Source organism: Oncorhynchus keta, chromosome 18 (assembly GCF_023373465.1).
Source record: "Oncorhynchus keta strain PuntledgeMale-10-30-2019 chromosome 18, Oket_V2, whole genome shotgun sequence".
In the NCBI taxonomy this organism is placed as follows: domain Eukaryota; kingdom Metazoa; phylum Chordata; class Actinopteri; order Salmoniformes; family Salmonidae; genus Oncorhynchus; species Oncorhynchus keta.
The window spans coordinates 41,181,135-41,206,424 of NC_068438.1; the positions used below are offsets into that span (position 1 = coordinate 41,181,135).

General features: G+C 43.0%; 1 protein-coding gene across 3 annotated transcripts in view; it reads right to left on the reverse strand.

Annotated features, from left to right (window-relative positions):
* The window catches only part of LOC127908812 (protein FAM168A-like), an 87,857-nt gene extending 73,834 nt beyond the window's left edge, over positions 1-14,023 (reverse strand). For 2 of the 3 annotated variants that reach the window (XM_052468327.1, XM_052468326.1), the window contains exon 1: positions 13,862-14,023. The gene's annotated coding sequence lies outside the window, so the exon portion shown is untranslated. The remainder of the gene's footprint in view (positions 1-13,861) is intronic. The other variant, XM_052468329.1, reaches the window with a different exon arrangement.
* Between the last annotated feature and the right edge of the window lie 11,267 nt (positions 14,024-25,290).

Consider the following 25,290-nt stretch of genomic DNA (forward strand, 5'->3'; position numbering starts at 1 on the left):
TATATATTTTTTTTTTTAAATCGGCCGATTAATCGGTATCGGCTTCTTTTTGGTCCTCCAATAATCAGTATCGGCATTGAAAAATCATAAATCGGTCGACCTCTAAAACATACCCTCGTAAAACTGACCATCCTACCGATCCTTGACTTCAGCAATGTAATTTACAAAATAGCCTTTTTCTATTGTATTATTGACTATGTTTGTTTATTCCATGTGTCGCACTGCTTTGCTTTATCTTGGCCAGGTCACACCTGGTTAAATAAAGGTGTTATCAACTGGCCTACCTGGTTAAATAAAGGTGAAATACATTTGAAAAAGTTATGTTTTATTTTTTTAAATTGTGCCCCCTAGAGGATTTCTCAGAAAATAATACATGGCACTTTGAAATCTGCAATAAGATAAAAAAAAATGTTTTTTAAATGTCTTTGCAGTTACAGTATCCAAATCAATGTGAGAACACAAGTGCATGGTAATTTAAGAGATGGCTAGACATTACCAGCCTAGTTCTGTACGGAATGCAGGTACATTATGAGACACAGGCCAGGTCATTATAAATTATCACATTTTTATTTTAAAAAATGTTTACGGTTAAATTTGTATTGTTTATTTCACTTTTGTTTATTATCTATTTAATGTAAACATGTGTTTCTCATGCCAATATAGCCCCTTAAATTGAGAGAGGGAGAGAGAAAAAACAAGACCAGGTGTAAATGATTAATCTGCTGACTGCTGAGAGGAACACTGTAGCAGCATAGCAGGCCAGAAGAGTCTGTGTCACTCGGTGGGAACCCTGTGTGTTCCACTGTGTAGTCCCGCTGGGTAACTAGCTACCGCTGGCCAAAGGACAGGTTCAGAGGCAGCCGCTGACACACACACACACACACACACACACACACACACACAATTAGTTGACTCGTGCATTTTAATGTTGGGCTTGAACCTGCACACCGTCTGGTTCTCTAGAACCCAGGTTCCATTCTAAGTGTCATTGATTGGAAGTGAAGAAGAGAGATGGCGTGGCTGAGTCACTGATTGGAACCCACTCAACCTCAATCAATCAGACATATTCCGCCCTCGGTTTATCCCTTCCCTTCCATACTCTCTTTCGGTTTCTCTCCTTCCCGTTTGCCCCCCCCCGTATCCATGGTGACGGCTGGCTCACACTTGATAGAGGAGGTCGTCAGTACAATCTAATTGCAGTGCTTCTAATTCAATAACACAGTGGGAACCAACCACTGTGATACCACTAATACACCTCCACACACATACACACAGAGTCTGCTACCATTACTGTTGCCACTCAAATCCAACATTAAATAGGGTGTTTTTTCTTCTCTCTCTGGTAGTTAGACTAATTGATAGTTTATTTTTCATTAATTGGCCAGAGATTCAGTAGTCAGGAAACATGGGAAAACCTCTTGTAAAATGGAGTGAAACGTCTACCCATAATTCTACCATCACCTCCTCCTTATCAACATCACCTAATTTCTCCTCCTCTCAATCTGTCTACCATCCTCTTACTTAGTCATCCTCTCCCTCCCTCCACCACCTCCTTTCTCCTCCTCTCAATCTGTCTACCATCCTCTTACTTAGTCATCCTCTCCCTCCCTCCACCACCTCCTTTCTCCTCCTCTCAATCTGTCTACCATCCTCTTACTTAGTCATCCTCTCCCTCCCTCCACCACCTCCTTTCTCCTCCTCTCAATCTGTCTACCATCCTCTTACTTAGTCATCCTCTCCCTCCATCACCTCCTTTCTCCTCCTCTCTTTCTGTCTACCATCCTCTTAGTCATCCTCTCTCTCCCTCCATCACCTCCTTTCTCCTCCTCTCTTTCTGTCTACCATCCTCTTACTTAGTCATCCTCTCCCTCCCTCCATCACCTCCTTTCTCCTCCTCTCTTTCTGTCTACCATCCTCTTACTTAAGTCATCCTCTCCCTCCCTCCACCACCTCCTTTCTCCTCCTCTCTTTCTGTCTACCATCCTCTTACTTAAGTCATCCTCTCCCTCCCTCCATCACCTCCTTTCTCCTCCTCTCTTTCTGTCTACCATCCTCTTACTTAAGTCATCCTCTCCCTCCCTCCATCACCTCCTTTCTCCTCCTCTCTTTCTGTCTACCATCCTCTTACTTAGTCATCCTCTCCCTCCCTCCATCCATCACCTCCTTTCTCCTCCTCTCTTTCTGTCTACCATCCTCTTAGTCATCCTCTCTCTCCCTCCATCACCTCCTTTCACTTCTCCACAGAAACCTACCTCTACCTCTCCTCTCACTTCTCCACAGAAACCTACCTCCACCTCTCCTCTCACTTCTCCACAGAAACCTACCTCCACCTCTCCTCTCACTCATTCAGTACACATGAACAGAACACACAATAATCATCCCTTCACACACACACACACACTAAACTAGCTGTGGGGGTCCCATCCTAGGCCCCCATGGTACCTCCCAGCTGTCTGAACAGAAAGAAAGACGAGTGAAGTGTGTGTGTGTCGGAATACGACCATGCGTGTGTGTCAGAGTATGACTATGAGTGTGTGTGTGTCAGAGAGTATGACTATGAGTGTGTGTGTGTGTGTGTGTGAGAGAGTATGACTGTGTGTGTGTCAGAGTATGACTATGTGTGTGTGTGTGTGTGTGTGTGTGTGTGTGTGTGTGTGTGTGTGTGTGTGTGTGTGTGTGTGTGAGAGAGAGAGAGAGAGAGAGAGAGAGAGTACACAGCACCAGGAAGACCTGTGAAAGGGTCTCGGAACGGTAAATCCATGGACCTCTCAGAGGCTAAACTGGATTCCAGAGTCACATCCAGCCTGAAATATCGTTGGTCATGTTGTTCAACAATGGTCACACAAGCATATTTTAGGCTGGGTGCGACTCTGGAGTGTGTGTGTGTCTGGGGCAAGGGAAATGGGAGTGTCTTCACCGAACAGCCCTTAGTTTTAAAATGGTTGATGTTGAGTGTTTTTGGTCCCTTGGTTGTGAAAAGCCCATTCTTCCCCTAAGCCTTCCATTCAGCAGATCACTACCTCCATTTGTAAAGACTATTCTTCACAGGACAATCACACTGAACAAACACAGAAAAACAGATGGAGAGATCTTTAAATTCCTACAGGCATCCTGAGTGATCGACACCTTTCTTTGTGTCAGAGCTCTAATTCACGCAACTTCCATGTCACAGAACCACATGATTGGACATACGAGGGGGTCACCATTAAGTGTAACACACCTGATCCCAGACTCAGCTGTGCGGTGGCCCTCGGGGAACAACGATAACAGAGAGAGCAGCAGTTCCTAGCCTGGTAATGTGCATAGCTACATGCTAACAGCTACCACCTGATCCCAGACTCAGCTGTGCGGTGGCCCTCAGGGAACAACAATAACAGAGAGAGCAGCAGTTCCTAGCCTGGTAATGTGCATAGCTACATGCTAACAGCTACCACCTGATCCCAGACTCAGCTGTGCGGTGGCCCTCAGGGAACAACAATAACAGAGAGAGCAGCAGTTCCTAGCCTGGTAATGTGCATAGCTACATGCTAACAGCTACCAACTGATCCCAGACTCAGTTGTGCGGTGGCCCTCAGGGAACAACAATAACAGAGAGAGCAGCAGTTCCTAGCCTGGTAATGTGCATAGCTACATGCTAACAGATACCACTGGTAAAAAACACACTTCGGGGTTAAGGTTTGTGTCCGATATTTCTTAATTTCCTTCTTTTTACTTCCTTTTTGGATGATGTGCATATTGTTTTGTATTGCTAGGGTACAGCTAGAAACAAGCCTTTCGCTGCTGCACCTGCGATAACATCTGCAAATGTGTGTACACAACCAATAAACTTGGATTTGGTTTGCTTCAAGAGGTGAGCTAATTTATTCCTGTTTGGAAAAGCAGGGAGCCTGAAGCCTTCATATTCTGGGAAGAACAGCTAAAGAAGATGACATGGAGCTGCACTAATCAATTATAAATCAAACAGGCCCCTAGATGGCTTCCACTTAGACCAGCCCAGGGCTGGGCCTGTGGGCCTGCTAAAAAAATACTGGGAGCCAACATGGCTCCCCCAGAGAACATGAATGGGGGGGAGACGGAAGCGTGTGAATCAAATATGAACTCTTGGTTCTTTAAAAACAGGGGTCTAGAATAACATCAATATTCATATTCTTTAAGCTTACAGGGGTGTCCTGATTCAGGGATTCCGTTAGGCGGTAATTGCCGTCCGTTAAGTGAAAATGAACATTGGATAAATTGTATCCGGTCTGGGAGGAAAAACAACATTAAGTCGGCCATCAGCGTTTCACCCACCACTTCATAATATGAGCTGGAGGCCGTATGCATTTTCAAAACATACTTCATTGATTGCAAATCCGACCATCGAAAGGTGTAGGCAATTATTTTATAAAGAATTTATCCTACCATTTCTACCAGTCTGCGTGTCAGTTATGATTTTCATATGTGCATTTTTGTGGAAATATTTCAATAATAAGGTTTTTCGATCCTCAAAATCAGTGTCACGTGGTTAATCCTAAAAATCTTCATTAAATGATAAAAATATAAAACCTAACAATCAACTAAAGCACCAGCCTCTGCCATATGGACGCATTGATAGACCCTAATCATTTTCTATTTTAGTAGGTAAGTCAGTTAAGAACAAGTTCTTATTTTTACCTTGTCAGCTCGGGGATTCGATCTCGCAACCTTTCGGTTACAAGTCCAACGCTCCAACCACTAGGCTACCTGCCCCCCCCCCCCCCCTCTAACCACTAGGCTACCTGCCACCCATTGGCGGGCTAAATAGCATAAATGAGCGCATGGTACTCAGAAATAGGCTACGGTGAGGACCTATTAGGAGGGAATTCGCTATGGGTGTTAAAAAAAGCAGACTTTGTGAGGTAATGAGTGAGAAGCTCAGCTAGTGGTGGATGTGGTGACTAAGCCAATCAGAAATCAAACATCCCAAAATGGGCACTTTCCTACATTTGTGAGCAGTAGGCCAGGTAGGCTACGCGTGCTCAGGGGCATGCACTAATTATTCATCATTAACCAGACAGAGAAACCAGACCCATGCTCATATGGAGCTCTACAAACAAAAGACAATGAGAAAATGGACAACTCGTGGTATGAAATAAACCAAAACTCACGTTGTCACAAGTGTAGCAGGTTGTGAACTCTGCAAACAACGTTTCCACTCCGAGAACGCTACAATGACTGTAGGCGACAATGACTGTAGGCGACAATGACTGTAGGCTACAATGACTGTAGGCTACAATGACTGTAGGCGACAATGACTGTAGGCTACAATGACTGTAGGCGACAATGACTGTAGGCTACAATGACTGTAGGCGACAATGACTGTAGGCTACAATGACTGTAGGCGACAATGACTGTAGGCGACAATGACTGTAGGCGACAATGACTGTAGGCGACAATGACTGTAGGCTACAATGACTGTAGGCTACAATGACTGTAGGCTACAATGACTGTAGGCGACAATGACTGTAGGCTACAATGACTGTAGGCTACAATGACTGTAGGCTACAATGACTGTAGGCGACAATGACTGTAGGCTACAATGACTGTAGGCTACAATGACTGTAGGCTACAATGACTGTAGGCGACAATGACTGTAGGCTACAATGACTGTAGGCGACAATGACTGTAGGCTACAATGACTGTAGGCGACAATGACTGTAGGCTACAATGACTGTAGGCTACAATGACTGTAGGCGACAATGACTGTAGGCTACAATGACTGTAGGCGACAATGACTGTAGGCGACAATGACTGTAGGCGACAATGATTGTAGGCTACAATGACTGTAGGCTACAATGACTGTAGGCGACAATGACTGTAGGCTACAATGACTGTAGGCTACAATGACTGTAGGCTACAATGACTGTAGGCGACAATGACTGTAGGCTACAATGACTGTAGGCTACAATGACTGTCATCCTAATTAATAATACAAATACATTAACAGAAATGTATGTAACCAAATGACAGGGATTAACAGTACATTTACTACTGGTGACATATGTAATGGGGAATTGATCAAAAACAATAAAAAGGGCTAACAATTCACATGAAACAACAAATGCGCAAGAATTGGTGGGAGACAGCTGAGTGGATTCTGGAGAGCTGAGCTCATGCATTCTGGAACGAGACCCGCCTATAGGCTAACTTCGCCACACGCCCCTACCCTTCTTCTTGGGTCAACATTTTAAATTATACTCAAGACACATTATCTTCACAAATATTTTAAAATGTTTTTCACCGACAGCTGCAACTCAATAATCAGCGAGGCCTTTTGCCACACGTGCTGCCTATGAAAGACTTCCTCACATACCCTTCTCTGTACATGAATGCAGTAAGAAGCCAAGGTAAGTTGCTAGCTAGCATTAAACTTATCTTATGAAAAACAATCATCAATCAATCATAATCACTGTAACGTCGTTCTTCGTTTGTAGAAAGAGAGTCGGACCGAAATGCAGCGTGGTGGTTACTCATGATCTTTAATGAAGGATCGCGATACATTAAATAACTATTACAAAATACAAAACAACAAACGGAACGTGAAATCTAATTACAGCCTATCTGGTGAAACTACACAGAGACAGGAACAATCACCCACGAAATACACAATGAAACCCAGGCTACCTAAATACGGTTCCCCATCAGAGACAACAAGAATCACCTGACTCTGATTGAGAACCGCCTCAGGCAGCCAAGCCTATACTAGACACACCCCTAATCAACCACAATCCCAATGCCTACAAAAAACCCAATAAGACAATACAATAACCCCATGTCACACCCTGGCCTGAACAAATAATTAAAGAAAACACAAAATACTAAGACCAAGGCGTGACAATCACTAGTTAACTACACATGGTTGATGATATTACTAATTTATCTAGCATGTCCTGCATTGCACATAATCGATGCAGTGCGCATTCGCGAAAAAGGATTGTCGTTGCTCCAACGTGGACCTAACCATAAACAGTTTGGGCTGCCTGGCTCATTGCGAACTAATTTGTCCGAATTTTACGTAATTATGACATAACATTGAAGGTTGTGCAATGTAACAGCAATATTTAGACTTATGGATGCCACCCGTTAGATAAAATACCGAACGGTTCCGTATTTCACTGAAATAATAAACGTTTTGTTTTCGAGATGATAGTTTCCGGATTCGACCATATTAATGACCAAAGGCTCGTATTTCTGTGTGTTATGTTATAATTAAGTCTATGATTTGATATTTGATAGAGCAGTCTGACTGAGCGGTGGAAGGCACCAGCAGGCTCGTAAGCATTCATTCAAACAGCACTTTCGTGCGTTTTGCCAGCAGCTCTTTGCAATGCTTCACGCATAGAGCTGTTTATGACTTCAAGCCTATCAACTCCCGAGATTAGGCTGGTGTAACCAATGTAAAATGGCTAGCTAGTTAGCTGGGTGCGCGCTAATAACGTTTCAAACGTCACTCGCTCTGACACGTGGAGTAGTTATTCCCCTTGCGCTGCAAGGGCCACACATTTTGTGGAGCGATGGGTAATGGTGCTTCGAGGGTGGCTGTTGTTGATATGTTCCTGTTTCGAGCCCAGGTAGGGGCGAGGTGAGGGACTGAAGCTATACTGTTACACTGGCAATACTAAAGTGCCTATAAGAACATCCAATAGTCAAAGGTATATGAAATACAAATGGTATAGAGAGAAATTAACTACAACCTAAAACCTTTTACCTTGGAATATTGAAGTCTCATGTTAAAAGGAACCACCAACATTCTTATGTTCTCATGTTCTGAGCAAGGAAATTAAACGTTAGCTTTCTTACATGGCACATATTGCACTTTTACTTTCTTCTCCAACACTTTGTTTTTGCATTATTTAAACCAAATTGAACAGATTTCATTATTTATTTGAGGCTAAATTGATTTTCATTGATGTATTATATTAAGTTAAAATACGTGTTCATTCAGTATTGTTGTAATTGTCATTATTACAAATAAAACATTTAATCGGTATCGGATTTTTTTGGTCCTCCAATAATCGGTATCGGCGTTGAAAAATCATAAACGGTCGGCCTCTAATAGACATCCCGTCTTTACTCAGCCTAGACAGCCACCCTGGGGAATTCCTGATTCCACCGGGATTATGTTGCAGAGGCTTCCAATAAACAACACCCTCTGTGTTCTGTCTTATTTTTTACCCCTTTATCTCCACAACTGGTAGTTATAGTCTCGTCTCATTGCTGCAACTCCCATACGGACTCGGGAGAGGTGAAGGTCTCGAGCCGTGGGTCCTCCAAAACACGCTGCTTCTTGTCACAGTGCTCGCTTTTAATTTTATTTTTACCTTTATTTAACTAGGCAAGTCAGTTAATTAAGAAAAAAATCTTATTTTCAATGACGGCCTAGGAACAGTGGGTTAACTGCCTGTTCAGGGGCAGAACGACAGATTTGTACCTTGTCAGCTCGGGATTTGAACCTGCAACACCGTACAACTGGCGACCGAAGTCACCGGTTGCACCGGCCAACCACAAGGAATCACTAGAGCGCGATGGGACAAGGACATCCTGGCTGGCCAAACCCTCCCCTAACCCGGACTATGCTGGGCCAAACCCTCCCCTAACCCGGACGATGCTGGGCCAAACCCTCCCCTAACCCGGACGATGCTGGGCCAAACCCTCCCCTAACCCGGACGATGCTGGGCCAACTGTGCGCCGCCTCATGGGTCTCCCCGTCTCGGCCGGCTGCGACACAGCCTGGGATCAAACCCGGATCTGTAGAGAAGCCTCTAGCACTGCGATGCAGTGCCTTAGACCACTGTGCCACTAGGAAGGCCACTCTGTGTTCTGTTAGACAGGTAGCTCTTTATCCACAGTATAGCAGGTGGTGTAAAGCCGTAACACAAGTTATTCCAGCAGCAGACTGATGGATAATGTCAAAAGCCACACTGAAGTCTAATAAAACAGCCCCCACAATATTTGTATTATCAACTTCTCTCAGCCAATCATCAGTGCTGTGCTTGTTCCCTATGAGCGTGCTGTAAGTCTGTTGTCAATTTATTTGCTATAAAATAGCATTGTATCTAGATTGTGCACTCTGCAAACAACATATCCACTCTGACAATGAGAACTGTAAAATATTAATAATAATATATTGAATGCATCAACAGAAATTACAGTAACCAAACAAACATTGTAGATGAGAAATTATGGGAATTAACAGTAAATCTACTACTGGTGAACCACCCCCGTGGTCTCCACAATGGACTAGTCCACTGAGACTGGCATCACTCAAGACAGGCGTCAATCAAGACATGTGCCATACATTTTGTATAACATTTTTTGTTGTTGCAACTGCTCGACTAAAAAGTGACTGGTCGACCAAAAGCCTATCGCCCAGTCAATCGACCCGTCAACTACATGGGGTCAGCTCTACCAAATGAGCAACCCATCCTAGTTTTTGTATCTTTAGATCTACCATCTTTCTCTAATATCTACCGTGCTGTTTAGAATGCTGTTTTTCCCCTTCCCCTGCCAATTACATTTAGGCAAATGATTGAAAATGCTGTTTCATTGGCTGCTTCATTACAGGAGTTGCATGTTTTTGTTCAGATTAATTACCATAATCTACATGTGAATTCTGTCATTGTGATCACTGTGGGTGGATGCACTAATGAATACGTGTCTGGTACATTTCTCAAATGGCCGGTAAATTAAAAATCTTCTCATCATGTTGTCCAGCGCCACATTTTCCTAAGGGATGTACCAGGATGTAGTTGGTGTTACCAGAGAAAATAGAGGGTGTCCCTAGACACACACCGCTCTGTAGTAGTGTCTCAGAGAGCAGACTAAACAGACGACAAGCCAACTGGTCACAGCATGGCTGGACAGCATGACTGACTCACAGACCTGGCCTTGGACTTCAGCACTTCTGTCCGTCTGGTTGGACAAGCTCACCTTTTGGGGATACTACAGAGAATATGGTCTAGGACAGAACTGACCTCTCACGAGTAGAGGTCGACCGATTATGATTTTTCAACGCCGATACCGATTATTGGAGGACCAAAAAAGCCGATACCAATTAATCGGACGATTTTTATTTATTTATTTGTAATAATGACAATTACAACAATACTGAATGAACACTTATTTTAACTTAATATAATACATGAATAAAGTCAATTTAGCCTCAAATAAATAATGAAACCTGTTCAATTTGGTTTAAATAATGCAAAAACAAAGTGTTGGAGAAGAAAGTAAAAGTGCAATATGTGCCATGTAAGAAAGCTAACGTTTAAGTTCCTTGCTCAGAACATGAGAACATAAGAATGTTGGTGGTTCCTTTTAACATGAGACTTCAATATTCCAAGGTAAGAGGTTTTAGGTTGTAGTTAATATAGTATTTATATGACTATTTCTCTCTATACCATTTGTATTTCATTAACCTTTGACTATTTGATGTTCTTATATGGATGTTCTTATAGGCACTATAATATTGCCAGTGTGACAGTATAGCTTCCGTCCCTCTCCTCGCCCCTACTTGGGCTCGAACCAGGAAGCAGCGTTACCCATAGCTCCTCAAAAGCCGCGGCCCTTGCAGCGAAAGGGGAATAACTACTCCAAGTCTCAGAGCGAGTGACGTTTGAAACAGTATTAGCGCACACGCAGCTAACTAGCTAGCTATTTCACATTGGTTACACCAGCCATTAGGCTGATAGGCTTGAAGTCATAAACAGCGCTGTGCTTATGAAGAGCTGCTGGCAAAACGCAAGAAAGTGCGGTTTGAATGAATGATTACGAGCCTGCTCTGCTCAGTCAGACTGCTCTATCAAATGAGAATTAATTATAACATAATAACACACAGAAATACGAGCCTTTGGTCATTAATATGTGTAACGGAGGTGAAACGGCTAGCTTAGTTAGCGGTGTGCGCTAAATAGCGTTTCAATCGGTTACGTCACTTGCTCTGAGACCTTGAAGTAGTAGTTCCCCTTGCTCTGCAAGGGCCGCGGCTTTTGTGGAGCGATGGGTAACGATGCTTCGTGGGTGACTGTTGTTGATGTGTGCAGAAGCTCCCTGGTTTGCGCCCGGGGACGTAAAGTTATTCTGTTACATATGGTCGAATCCGGAAACTATCATTTCGAAAACAAAACGTTTATTATTTCAGTGAAATACAGAACCGTTCCGTATTTTATCTAACGGGTGGCATCCATAAGTCTAAATATTCTTGTTACATTGCACAACCTTCAATGTTATGTAATAATTACGTAAAATTCTGGCAAATTAGTTCGCAATGAGCCAGGCAGCCCAAACTGTTGCATATACCCTGACTCTGCGTGCAATGAACGCAAGAGAAATTACACAATTTCACCTGGTTAATATTGCCTGCTAAACTGGATTAGTAGTTATAACTAGCGATTATGATTGATTGTTTTTTATAAGATAAGTTTAATGCTAGCTAGCAACTTACCTTGGCTTCTACTGCATTCGCGGAACAGGCAAGGCTCCTCGTGGAGTGCAATGGTTAGAGCGTTGGACTAGTTAACTGTAAGGTTGCAAGATTAGAACCCCTGAGCTGACAAGGTGAAAATCTGCCCCTGAACAAGGCAGTTAACCCACCGTTCCTAGGCCATCATTGAAAATAAGAACGTGTTCTTAACTGACTTGCCAAGTTAAATAAAGGTATATAAAAAAAATTACAAAATTGTTATGAAAACTTGAAATCGAACCTAATTAAATCGGCCATTCCGATTAAATAGGTCGACCTCTACTCTCAAGGTAAGAGGACATAGAGGCATTTTCTATTAAAACTCTGATTTGGCAGATACCACACAGGCCGATGAGTGATTGTCACCAAGAAGAAGCAGCACTGTCCGGTAGGGCAAGAGATAACAAGGCAGAGAGGTGGGCCAGTACACGTTGTGACACCTGACTGGACGAGCCGTGGGTTTATTTCCAGGTGTAAAAGGAATAACACAGGAAACAAATGATCCTGGATCAGAACTAGGGCCACACACACAGATTGTTGAGAGTGAGACCACAGAGAAATGCACTCGTGGCCCAGCTTCCACTCTGGCACCTCCGCCACGAGAACAGAAAGACACACAGGATTGTTTAATCCTGGCACACACACAAACAACGAGTCAAGAAGCACACTAATCTTGCACTACAACAAATGATGCTGAGGACACTGAAACCCAATGACAACATCGTTTCCCCTAAAGATTAACAAGCAGTCAAAGGACATAATTGAGATAAACTGGAATGAACATTCTGTTAACACTTCTGTCAAATCATTTCTACAGATATTGACGTTTTAGCCTATTTCAAAATCGACCTGCCACATCAAAACACACAACCCTAGAGATCAAAACAAGACATCAACAATAATGTTCTGAAGTCAGAAAACTCTTCAAATACAGATCTTTCAGTCCTTGACAGCTGAGCATTCATTCAATACACAAAGAGGACTAAAGTAATAATGCTGCCTCTGATGGGACGATTCCTCCTGAATTGAGAGTAAATGGCCTGTACTGATCCACTGGTCCTATCCACAAGCAGAACGATCAGACAGCGGTGCAGTCTATTCCCGTCTGCAGTCCTGTAGGCCCTTATCCTTCTGCCTCCCTGTGACAGTTTTATGGCTGCATTGTTTGAGCTGTTTACCGTTCAAGCATACAACAGTTTAACTCTCAAGCACACAAAGGTAGGCCTACACGTGGTTTCAGGCTTTATCGGGTTAAATCATTGTTGTTCGAGTTCCGTTCCTTTCTCTGTAGCGAATATTTTAATGGTTGTTAATACAGGGTCTTTACTTTGTGTCGAGGTATGCAGTTATGAATAAAAGGCACAATGACATTAATTGTCCCACTTACTTTGCGATAGCTAGACGCCTGTGTTGTCAATACTGCTTGGCCATGAATGATTTTCAGTGATAAGTAATAACGTTATAACACGGCATAGTTATTAAACCATATATAGACAACATTTACATGTCCTAATTATTATGACTGTCGTGATTGATTGCACAAATTCCCACACGGGTTATAACGCCAGCCAGTAGTCACAAAACCAGCGATAAATCCCTATTATAAACCGGATAATCCGAAATTCGCAGATTAGGCTCACATCAATACAATAATCCAGAAAGGATTCGGGCTGTTCACGATTCTCTTTTAACACGCATCTGAAATTGCTGATTGCCTTGTTAAATCTCAACAACACCAGGTTAAATGAGAACAACGCAATGGCCACTTCAGTTATTGCTGGTTTGAGAACGGCAAAACAAAAATTACATTTCATTTTTGACAAAGCGCTTTGGGAAAGTGATTTAGATCAAAAAAACATCCACAGCAATGGTTTAAGCGAGTTACATTCCAACATTATTAAACAGAACAGAGATGGTTTGACAAAAATGGGCACATAAGCTTTAGACACCATTTTGAAAAACCACTCTGCTCTTTACTGCGCTGCGTGGAATGAAAAATGCGTGACTAGTTATTGAAAACTAGCAAGGCACTAGACAATTCCAACGCCATCATACTGTATCCCATCACGTTTACTAACATAGTTGCATCAGTCACACACTGTCCCTTCTCGTACAATCTGACAATCGATAACTAGATTGACTAGCTATTTTATCTCAAGCGATGGAGGAAATGCATTACATTTCGTCACACCAAGCTATCAAGTCCATCACTGAAATGTTATTTTTGTCCACCAACTAGGCTAGCTAGCTCGCTAATGCTAGCTATCCTCCATCATCATTGTATTTTCCGAGTACCATGCCATATCCGTGTCGGACAATTGACGGGAAAATGGGGAAAGAGTATAGATGACACAACAACAATATTTAGCGGGTGATCCTTACCAATGTCTGATTGACAAATGTTGCTCTCTAAATTCCTTATTTTGTTCAGGTATCTTCAAACTCGCTGGCACTGGCAATGTAAACGGTGTCGGTGCTCTAGCTTCTCACTACAGCGATTTCGAGCTTGCAAGCGGCGTTGGGAACACGGCGGAATGGGGGATGGGGATGCCGAGAGAGGGAGGGGTGGGGGACTGGGGGGAGCGAGGGGCCAGCAGCAGGCAAACATTGAACGTTGATGGGCTTTTCAGGCTCGCAAAATTACACCGCCTCTAGAACTACAACTTCAGCTTTAAAGTGAGTATAACTATATTAGTTTGGAAGTAACTAATTTTGAAGACAAGTTCAAACTGCCTCTCTCGCACACAACATTTCTCATTCCCAGGCCCATGGGCACCCCTACAATGAACACATACCACTACTTTCCCCAATGCTACACATTCCTTTGTCTCATGCCCTTCTGCACACTTCCCACACCTAGGATCCTCCCTCCAACACATTGCTGCAACATGCCCATAAACTTGACACTTGTCACAACATAATGTATTCGGCACAAAAGCTCATATGGGCTAATTTATATATCCAAACAATTATCACAAGACCACTTCTGGTTACCCTCACTGATTCCACAGCACCCAACTCTGTTTTCATCCACCCAGAAACCACAAATAGGTCAGTCAAAAGGCAAGGGTCCAAAAACGTCACTCCTACTGTCATAGACTCATCTTTATCCTGACACCTGGTGCAAGCCTCGGGCTCCCTAGAACTTATCACCACACCTATCACCTCTGATACTTCAACATCATTCACTTCCATTTCTCCTCCGGTCCTCAGCTCACTCTGCTTACACTTTCTACCATTCTTCTTCAGCAAACCATCTCCCTTTTCCCCACCATTTCTAACTGACTAAAGCTCACTCTCTTCCTCCCTCTGTCTCTTAGACCTCCTCTGCCTCTCCTTTTCCCCACCATTTCTAACTGACTAAAGCTCACTCTCTTCCTCCCTCTGTCTCTTAGACCTCCTCTGCCTCTCCTTTTCCCCACCATTTCTAACTGACTAAAGCTCACTCTCTTCCTCCCTCTGTCTCTTAGACCTCCTCTGCCTCTCCTTTTCCCCACCATTTCTTACTGACTAAAGCTCACTCTCTTCCTCCCTCTGTCTCTTAGACCTCCTCTGCCTCTCCTTTTCCCCACCATTTCTAACTGACTAAAGCTCACTCTCTTCCTCCCTCTGTCTCTTAGACCTCCTCTGCCTCTCCTTTTCCCCACCATTTCTAACTGACTAAAGCTCACTCACTTCCTCCCTCTGTCTCTTAGACCTCCTCTGCCTCTCCTTTTCCCCACCATTTCTAACTGACTAAAGCTCACTCTCTTCCTCCCTCTGTCTCTTAGACCTCCTCTGCCTCTCCTTTTCCCCACCATTTCTAACTGACTAAAGCTCACTCTCTTCCTCCCTCTGTCTCTTAGACCTCCTCTGCCTCTCCTTTTCCCCACCATTTCTAACTGACTAAAGCTCACTCTCTTCCTCCCTCTGTCTCTTAGACCTCCTCTGCCTCTCCTTTTCCCCACCATTTCTAACTGACTAAAGCTCACTCTCTTCCTCCCTCTGTCTCTTAGACCTCCTCTGCCTCTCCTTTTCCCCACCATTTCTAACTGACTAAAGCTCACTCTATTCCTCCCTCTGTCTCTTAGACCTCCTCTGCCTCTCCTTTTCCCCCATTCCTCCTCTGTATTCATAATATACTGCAATTCTCCTGACATACATATTGTTCTTGCCTTCTCAAGGGACGCCATTTAACCGGCTGTCACAATCTCCGTACAATCAGCACGGACTCCTCGGGATGTAGCGCTCAACAGTGCATCCCACTTTATGAAGCAGCTTCTTCGTCTTCAGGTTGTTCTTTTCCTGACCACGGTTCTTGCTTTGTTCTTCTTCTTCCTTGGGTAGTTAGTTAGATAGCAGACAGTTAATATACTGCCTGGCGAGTTTGATGTGTTAGTAGCCAACTAACGTTAGGTAACTAGCTAACATACCAAGTAAAATTGTATTTGTCATATGCACCCAATACAACAGGTGTAGGTAGACCTTACCATGAAATGTTTACTTACCAAGCCCTGAACTGACAATGCAGTTTTAAGAAAAGTAAGTGTTTCTGTAAAAAATAAAAGTAACAAATAATGAAGGAGCAGCAGTAAAATAACAGTAGTGAGACTATATACAGGGTCTACCAGTACAGAGTCAATGTGGAGGCTATATACAGGGGGTACCAGTACAGAGTCAATGTGGAGGCTATATACAGGGTCTACCAGTACAGAGTCAATGTGGAGGCTATATACAGGGGGTACCGGTACAGAGTACCAGACAGGGGGTACCAGTACAGAGTCAATGTGGAGGCTATATACAGGGTCTACCAGTACAGAGTCAATGTGGAGGCTATATACAGGGGGTACCAGTACAGAGTACCAGACAGGGGGTACCAGTACAGAGTCAATGTGGAGGCTATATACAGGGTCTACCAGTACAGAGTCAATGTGGAGGCTATATACAGGGTCTACCAGTACAGAGTCAATGTGGAGGCGATATACAGGGTCTACCAGTACAGAGTCAATGTGGAGGCTATATACAGGGTCTACCAGTACAGAGTCAATGTGGAGGCTATATACAGGGGTACCAGTACAGAGTCAATGGGGAGTCTATATACAGGGGGTACCAGTGCAGAGTCAATGTGGAGGCTATATACAGGGGGTACCAGTACAGAGTCAATGTGGAGGCTATATACAGGGTCTACCAGTACAGAGTCAATGTGGAGGCTATATACAGGGGGTACCAGTACAGAGTCAATGTGGAGTCTATATACAGGGGGTACCAGTACAGAGTCAATGTGGAGGCTATATACAGGGGGTACCAGTACAGAGTCAATGTGGAAGCTATATACAGGGGGTACCAGTACAGAGTCAATGTGGAGGCTATATACAGGGGGTACCAGTACAGAGTCAATGTGGAGGCTATATACAGGGGGTACCAGTACAGAGTCAATGTGGAGGCTATATACAGGGGGTACCAGTACAGAGTCAATGTGGAGGCTATATACAGGGGGTACCGATAGAGAGCCAATGTGGAGGCTATATACAGGGGGTACTGCAACAGAGCCAATCAATGTGCGGGGGCACCAGTTCGTCGAGGTAATATGTATATGTAGGTAGAGTTAAAGTGACTATGCATAGATAATGAACAGAGAGTTTCAGCAATGTAAAATAGGGGAAGGGGGGGCAATGCAAATAGTCTGGGTAGCCATTAGCTGTTTAGGAGTCTTATGGCTTGGTGGTAGAAGCTGTTAAGAAGCCTTTTGGACCTAGACTTGGCGCTCCGGTACCGCTTGCCGTGTGGTAGCAGAGAAAATATTCAATGACTAGGGTGGCTGGAGTCTTTGACAATTTTTAGGTCCTTCCTCTGACACCGCCTGGTATAGAGGTCCTGGATGTCAGGAAACTTGGCTCCAGTGATGTACTGGGCCGTACGCATTACCCTCTGAAGTGCCTTGCGGTCGGAGGCCGAGCAGTTACCATACCAGGCAGTGATGCAACTAGTCAGGATGCTCTCAATGGTGCAGCTGTAGAAGTTTTTGAGGATCTGAGGACTCATGCCAAATCTTTTCAGTCTCCAGTTACATACTGCTGTAAAAAATAATCATAATTATAATATTTCACCTTTATTTCACCAGGTAGGCTAGTTGAAAACAAGTTCTCATTTGCATCTGCGACCTGGCCAAGATAAAGCAAAGCAGTGTGACACAGACAACACAGAGTTACACATGGAGTGAACAATAAAAACAAGTCAATAACACAATAAACAAATCAATGACACAGTAGAAAAAATCAAGTCTATATACATTGTGTGCAAAAGGCACGAGGTAGGCAATAAATAGGCCATAGGAGCGAATAGTTACAATTTAGCAGATTAACACTGGAGTGATAAATGAGCATATGACGATGTGCAAGTAGAGATACTGGTGTGCAAAAGAGCAGAAACGTTAATAAAATAAAAACAGTATGGGGATGAGGTAGATAGATTGGGTGGGCTATTTACAGATGGACTATGTATGTACAGCAATCGGTTAGCTGCTCAGATAGCATCAGATAAATGTAATAGCAGATGTTTAAAGTTGGTGAGGGAAATAAACGTCTCCAACTTCAGCGATTTTTCCAATTCGTTCCAGTCACTGGCAGCGGCCAAATGAGGGCTTTGGGGATGATCCGTGAGATATACCTGCTGGAACATGTGCTACGGGTGGGTGTTGTTATCGTGAACTGAGATAAGGTGGAGCTTTACCTAGCATAGACTTATAGATGACCTGGAGCCAGTGGGTCTGGCGACGAATATGTAGCGAGGGCCAGCCGACTAGAGCATACAGGTCTCAGTGGTGGGTGGTATATGCTATGCAGTTCTTAAGGATAGTGTAGCTAAAACTTATTTGAAAAGTCATTACTTTATTACATTGCTCCACATTTTTTAAACATTTGTCATAATTAGTTAAGGCAATGAATTTGGATCCGGTCTCGTCAGACTTTGACTGCATATTTTTCGCCATTTTCTTGGCATACTAACTATATCCATACTAAGACCAATAAGCATAGTATATACTCAGTTCACATCACAAATAGTACAGTTAGTGCGGTCAGTATGAGTATTTGAACACAGCTTTTGTCTACTGTATGTGAATGATGGAAGAATCTTTGTCCAGCTGTAGGTCTATTTGAGTGAGGGTGGTCACTTAGGCCTGCACATCAACCAGTACTGGGACCATTGGAGACTTGGGATACTTGCTGTCAGAGTGCTGCTTGAATGTCTTTGGGGTTTCATCTGTAAAGGTTAAGTACAAAATGGAGGAAGTTGACAATCTGTGATCGAATTCAAAGTTAACAAATTAAAGTAAGCAATACGATGCAACACACTACTACACAGTTGAAAGACTGTGCCACACAGGCCAGTACAATAGCCTACACATGGAGAGGAACCTAAAGACATATACAGTATCAACCAATACTGCTCACCCGACAGACAGGGCAGGTGTGGACCAGTGCTGCCTTGGCTGCAGTCTTCTGGTTCGCAGCTGCTCCCTTCTTGGCAGCCGCTGCCATGTCATCAGTCAACAAGTTCAACTTTAACTTGAGAGTGGAGCAATGACATAAACAGGTGGATAACTCCAGATCTGAATGGCAGGAGTGTGTATAAGCTTTAGTTCCAGCTCATACCGGATTACAGATAATAGTCAATCGCTGTGATTCGGTATGTTGTTTATTTAAGTCAGGTGTTAGAGCTGGGCTGGGACAAAACCCTTCATACACTTCTGCTCTTCAGGATTTCCTGCAATGACTGAACCAGACCAAAGGAGGAGAATAGTGTTCCAGGTTGAAACAGCTGACCTTGTTGAAAGGTGATACGACTCGGGCGCACCCATTGGTTCTGGAATAAATAAGGTGCAAATAAATGTTGTAATTTGGCATCAATAACATGACAGTAATTCTACCTCAAAAACAAACCAATACCTTTGAATTTAAAACCCACCGTAGTAGGTAGGACTAAATAAGGTTGCATACCATTACCTACTAGCTATAGCGGACTAAGGCACTGCATCTCAGTGCTTGAGGCATCACTACAGACACCCTGGTTCGATTCCAGGCTGTATCACAACCGGCCGTGATTGGGAGTCCCATAAGCGGCACACAATTGGCCCAGCGTCGTCCGGGTTTGGCTGGTGAAGGCCGTCATTGTAAATGAGAATTTGTTCTTAACTGACTTGCCTAGTTAAATAAAGGTTAAATAAATAAATACAAATGAAATACTATGGATCTGCTGTCAGGAGGGTAACAGCAAACATATCCATGTTGTCCCACAGTAAAGTAAGCACACTGTTGACTCGAGGATGATAATCAGTTCATCTCTGAAACCTCTCAAAAAGCCAGACTGAAATAATACAGCTATCTAGGGTAGCTACAAGTCAAGTAGCTAGTACTTGAAGTAGGCTACCCACCCCTCAACCACAGACACAAACAGACATTATCAAGAACTGTTAGTGTGTAAAAGGCAATGACTTTAAATGTCTAGACAAATAGATAGCCATCTAGCCAGGCGAATGCTGTTAACTAGCTAACCATGAGCTAACCATGAGCTAGCTAGCTAGATAACAGGCATTTTCAATTTAAAACTTGCCCAAGACAGTTCACACAATTGTCAATTTAAACAACTTTAGCCAATTTATTATTGACAAAATTTAGCTAACATTAGATAGTTAATCCAGAGAGCCTTAAATTTTTCTTAATTCTGCAGTCTTGGCCCTGGTGAGTGACGTGAATCTTGAGACAGGCATTTGCAGCTTTGCATGATAGCCACATTAGCACCTAATTAGCTGTTAATTTGGGGGGGTAAATACAGGTGAAAATATTGATAAAATTCACCTTGTCCTAGAGAGATTTACATGGTTATTAAAATGTCACGCCAGGGAGAGCCTGCACGAAACACAGCCCTTATTTTAAGTGTTTCTAAAATCTACATTGGATAAAATGAAAATAATGTAAAAACGATTTGAACCATTTCCGTTTTTGACTGCTAGGTTTTATGGGTATTATGTCTCATACTGTGGTAGACTATATTACTAAGTAAGCTAGATCTCCTCAGGGTTTTCTAAAGCTAGCTTCCAATTCCAGCTCAGGTTTCATCCATACTGTTACGGTGGATATTGCTCCAGCAGGCTTGTAACTGTGTGCATGTCGCACATGGCTAGCATTGATGCTAAAACAATCCATGGGCAAGTCAGTGCCACATTTTAATTCGTGCCAAAATCTAAACTAAAGAAAAGTTATTTTGCAAATTCAACCAGTGGGACGAGGACGGGGAGGACCATCCTCCTCAGTGAATTTCATAACAATTAAAATAGTAAAACATTTAAAAAGTTATCCTTTTTAGATAAAACTATACTAACTATAATCACGTCACCAAATAATTGATTAAACACACTGTTTTGCAAACAAGGTCTACAGTAGCCTCAACAGCAATCTGTAGTGTAGCACCGTGGTGTAGCCGGAGGACAGTTAGCTTCTGTCCTCCTCTGGGTACATTGACTTCAATACAAAACCTAGGAGGCTCATGGTTCTCAACCCCTTCCATACACTTACACAGTAATTATGACAACTGGTACGGCAACTGCTCCGCCCACAACCGTAAGGCTCTCCAGAGGGTAGTGAGGTCTGCACAACGCATCACCGGGGGCAAACTACCTGCCCCCCAGGACACCTACACCACCCGATGTTACAGGAAGGCCATAAAGATCATCACGGACATCAACCACCCGAGCCACTGCCTGTTCACCCCGCTATCATCCAGAAGGCGAGGTCAGTACAGGTGCATCAAAGCTGGGACCGAGAGACTGAAAAACAGCTTCTATCTCAAGGCCATCAGACTGTTAAACAGCCACCACTAACATTGAGTGGCTGCTGCCAACACACTGACACTGACACTGACTCAACTCCAGCCACTTTAATAATGGGAATTGATGGGAAATGATGTAAAATATATCACTAGCCACTTTAAACAATGCTACCTTATATAATGTTACATACCCTACATTATTCATCTCATATGCATACGTATATACTGTACTCTATATCATCTACTGCATCCTTATGTAATACATGTATCACTAGCCACTTTAACTATGCCACTTTGTTTACATACTCATCTCATATGTATATACTGTACTCGATACCATCTACTGTATCTTGCCTATCCAGCTCTGTACCATCACTCATTCATATATCTTTATGTACATATTCTTTATCCCCTTACACTGTTTATAAGACAGCAGTTTTGGAATTGTTAGTTAGATTACTTGTTGGTTATTACTGCATTGTCGGAACTAGAAGCACAAGCATTTCGCTACACTCGCATTAACATCTGCTAACCATGTGTATGTGACAAATAAAATTTGATTTGATTTGGAACTTCCGTAGGATGTCCTCCAGCCTATCAGAGCTCTTTCAGCATGAACTGACATGTTGTCCACCCAATCAAAGGATCAGAGAATTAATCGAGTACTGAAAGCATAAGCTACAGCTAGCTAGCACTGCAGTGCATAACATGTGGTGAGTAGTTGACTCGAAGAGAGAGAAAGACAATAGTTGAACAGTTTTTAACAAATTAATTTCTTCCAAAATTATGGAGAAGCAAGAGAGAAATAGAGAGTGTCATTTTCTTCACTTTCAGTTTCACTTAATTAGCTAGCAAATGCAGTGAGCTAGTTTAGCCTACTGAAACACCTCACTCAAACAGAGGAATGCTATGTTAGCTAGCTGGCTATGACTTACCAACAGAACACCGGAACTCTTCCAAGTCAAGGTATGCTTCTGGTATTACTAATTTATTGTCACTGGGACGCGCCGGTGTAACTGCTTACTGACTGTACACTATAACCTTACTGCATTATTGTAGCGGGTTTACTAACGTGTTAGTTCTATTAGCTATGCTGACTATGACTAATTTGGTGACAACGATGTAGGATGTGTTTAGCGGTTTGGCTTGGATTTTTTTTTTTCGCCTGGTCACATACAGCTGATGTGTTGTGTATTTAAGTCAACAAGTGAATGGAAGAGGTGAGAGGAGGAGAGATGCGAGAAGGAATACAACTTGGCTGCTATGAAAGTGAACTGTGTTTATGTGTGATCAGGGGTGTATTCGTTTCACCGATTCTGTTGAAAAACGTTTCTTAAATTAAAGCAGATGGAAACAAAACGGGAAAAAACAAATGAATTTGTCCAATAGAAACTCTTGTTGGCAACTGTTGGACTAATGATTACACCCTAGATCAGCTAGACACAGGCAAAATTGTGCAAGGCAGTATTGAATGTCACTGTTTGTCCATGTGTCACTGTCTGTCACCTCAAATTTGTCTCTCGACCTGTGTGCACCTACGTTGTAAACTTTCATTCATGGCTAGGTTGTAGCAACCTCATGATGGGGCATAGGAAAACCTATCAGTGTTACATTGAACTGGGTGAATGGAATATGAATGAGTCATCCAATATGCTGTAATAGCAATAAGGCCATGCAGGCCTCCCTAGTGGCTCAGTGGTCTAAGGCACAGCATCGTAGTGCTAGCTGTGTCACTAGAGATCCTGGCTTGAGTCCAGGCTCTGTCGCAGCCGGCCGTGACCGGCTGCGACAATTGGCCCAGCGTCGTCTGAGTTAGGGTAGGATTTGGCCGGCAGGGAAGTTCTTGTCCCATTGTGCACTAGCGACTCCTGTGGCGGACCGGGCGCAATGCACGCTGACACGGTCGCCAGGTGTACGGTGTTTCCTCCGACACATTGGTGCGGCTGGCTTCCGGGTTAAGCGAGCATTGCGTCAAGAAGCAGTGCGGCTTGACTGGGTTGTGTTTTGGAGGACGAAACAGGGGAAACGAAATTGGGGAAAAAAAAGGGCTAACATTTTTTTTTTAAATGTAGAAATAAGGCCATGCTCATGAAAAAAAAGTGATCCTCCATCTTAAACGGCACTGAATTCAACAGACTATTGGTTGAAATAGACTTTCAGTGTTCACCTTTTCCCCACCCACTTCAAAAATATTTATTAAGTCAAAGGTTTTAGTGTGTTTGAAGTTGTAAATGCATTTGACATTACCAAAAGTAATGTAATGTGATAGGAATTAACAGAAAATACTCGCAATTATTTTTTTTGATGAATAAAACATTTAATCAGTTGTCTTCCTCAAGTAAAGTGGAGGAGGATGCAATCTTTGCAAGAAGGAGGGAATCTGATTTCATTGGTCCTCAGCTCGCGGCTCAGACACTTCATTGAGAATCTACAAATCATCATGCGCCATAAATAACTACTCATTATTATTTGTAGATCAGTCACCATTTACCCACAACATCATAGCTTTGGTTGTCTTGAACACAGCTTATTATTTGTGTGAGGGCAACCATTTTGGGGACCATGCAGTCTACCCCATTTGCTCTTATGTCCTGACCAACTCGACATGCATGTTGTTTTTGCTGTTGACTTTACATTAAAAAGAGCAGGTTTCTTTTGGTGTAGGCTACGACCAAACAGTAGCCTGTGGTTAACAAATAGTCTGTTTAATTAGAGAATTCTACAACACGTTCTGGACCTTCTTTAATTCCTGCGTTTATGGATTACTGAGGTCATTACAAGAATATGTTTTTCCATGAGTCAGGTAATTCTTTCACATGAAATGATTGGATGGAAACCTGGTTATTGTTCCTTTTAAATTGACAGTGGTTGTCATGGTAATGTCAGGTCATGTGCAAAAACACCACTCCAGAGCAAATAAATGCGATCTGAGCATCCAGGTATCATATCAGGATTCAGATCCACAATGGCTGCGTTTACACAGGCAGCCCAATTCTGATCTTTTTCCCTCTACTTGGCCTTTTACCAATCACATAATATTTTTGCACATCAGATCTTTTTCAGAGCTGATTGGTCAAAATACCAATTACTGAAAAAAATATAAGTATTGGGCAGTCTGTGTAAACGCAGCCGTATGGAAGTGGTATTAAACAGGAAGTTAATACAACATCAGATTCCCCATGTGTTTTTTTGCTGTTTACACATTAGGTATTAGATCAGATTTATATCAGATATGCAAATAATTGGCAAAATATCTGAATTAGGCTGCCTGTGTAAAGGCAGCCGTTGTTACACAGTAGTTGAATGTATTTATATTCTGCACCACCTAGCGTATGAGGTATGACATGAGAAGAATTATTGCGTGTGTCACTTCCTCCCTCTGGTGGATTTCAGCATTCATTTCAGAAATACATTTTCGAACAGGGAATCTGAGTGCTAAACAATAGTGTGTGTGTTGTTTGTGTGTGTTTGTGTGTGTGAAGAAATACAAGCCTGTTTAGACTATTGAGGTGCACCAAGAGTCTGCTGTTCTCGAGTGATGAATGTAGAGTCTGATACAGGAGCAGGTCTGTTGCTGCTTTGGTGCAGAGTCTCCTCTAGAGGGCGTTGTGACTCCACAGCACCTGAGACGGATAGACATCTTCCTGGGGACCACCCTCTCAGTGAAACCCGGAGGTTTGCATGGCATCAGTAACACTGACACATTCACAGCTGAGCATGCCCATGTGGGAGGGAGAGTTAGTCTTGACAAAGAACAGGTGTTCTCTCTCATAATTTAAAGGGGCTCCCGAGTGGCGCAGCAGTCTAAGGAACTGCATCTCAGTGCTAGAGGAATCACTACAGACTCTGGTTTGATTCCAGGCTGTATCACAATCTGGCCATGATTGGGAGTCCCATAGGGCGGTGCACAATTGGGTTAGGGTTAGGCCGGGGTAGGCCGTCATTGTAAATAAGAATTTGTTCTTGACTAGTTAAATAAAAATTTGAGTCAGGACTCCAGAGAACTG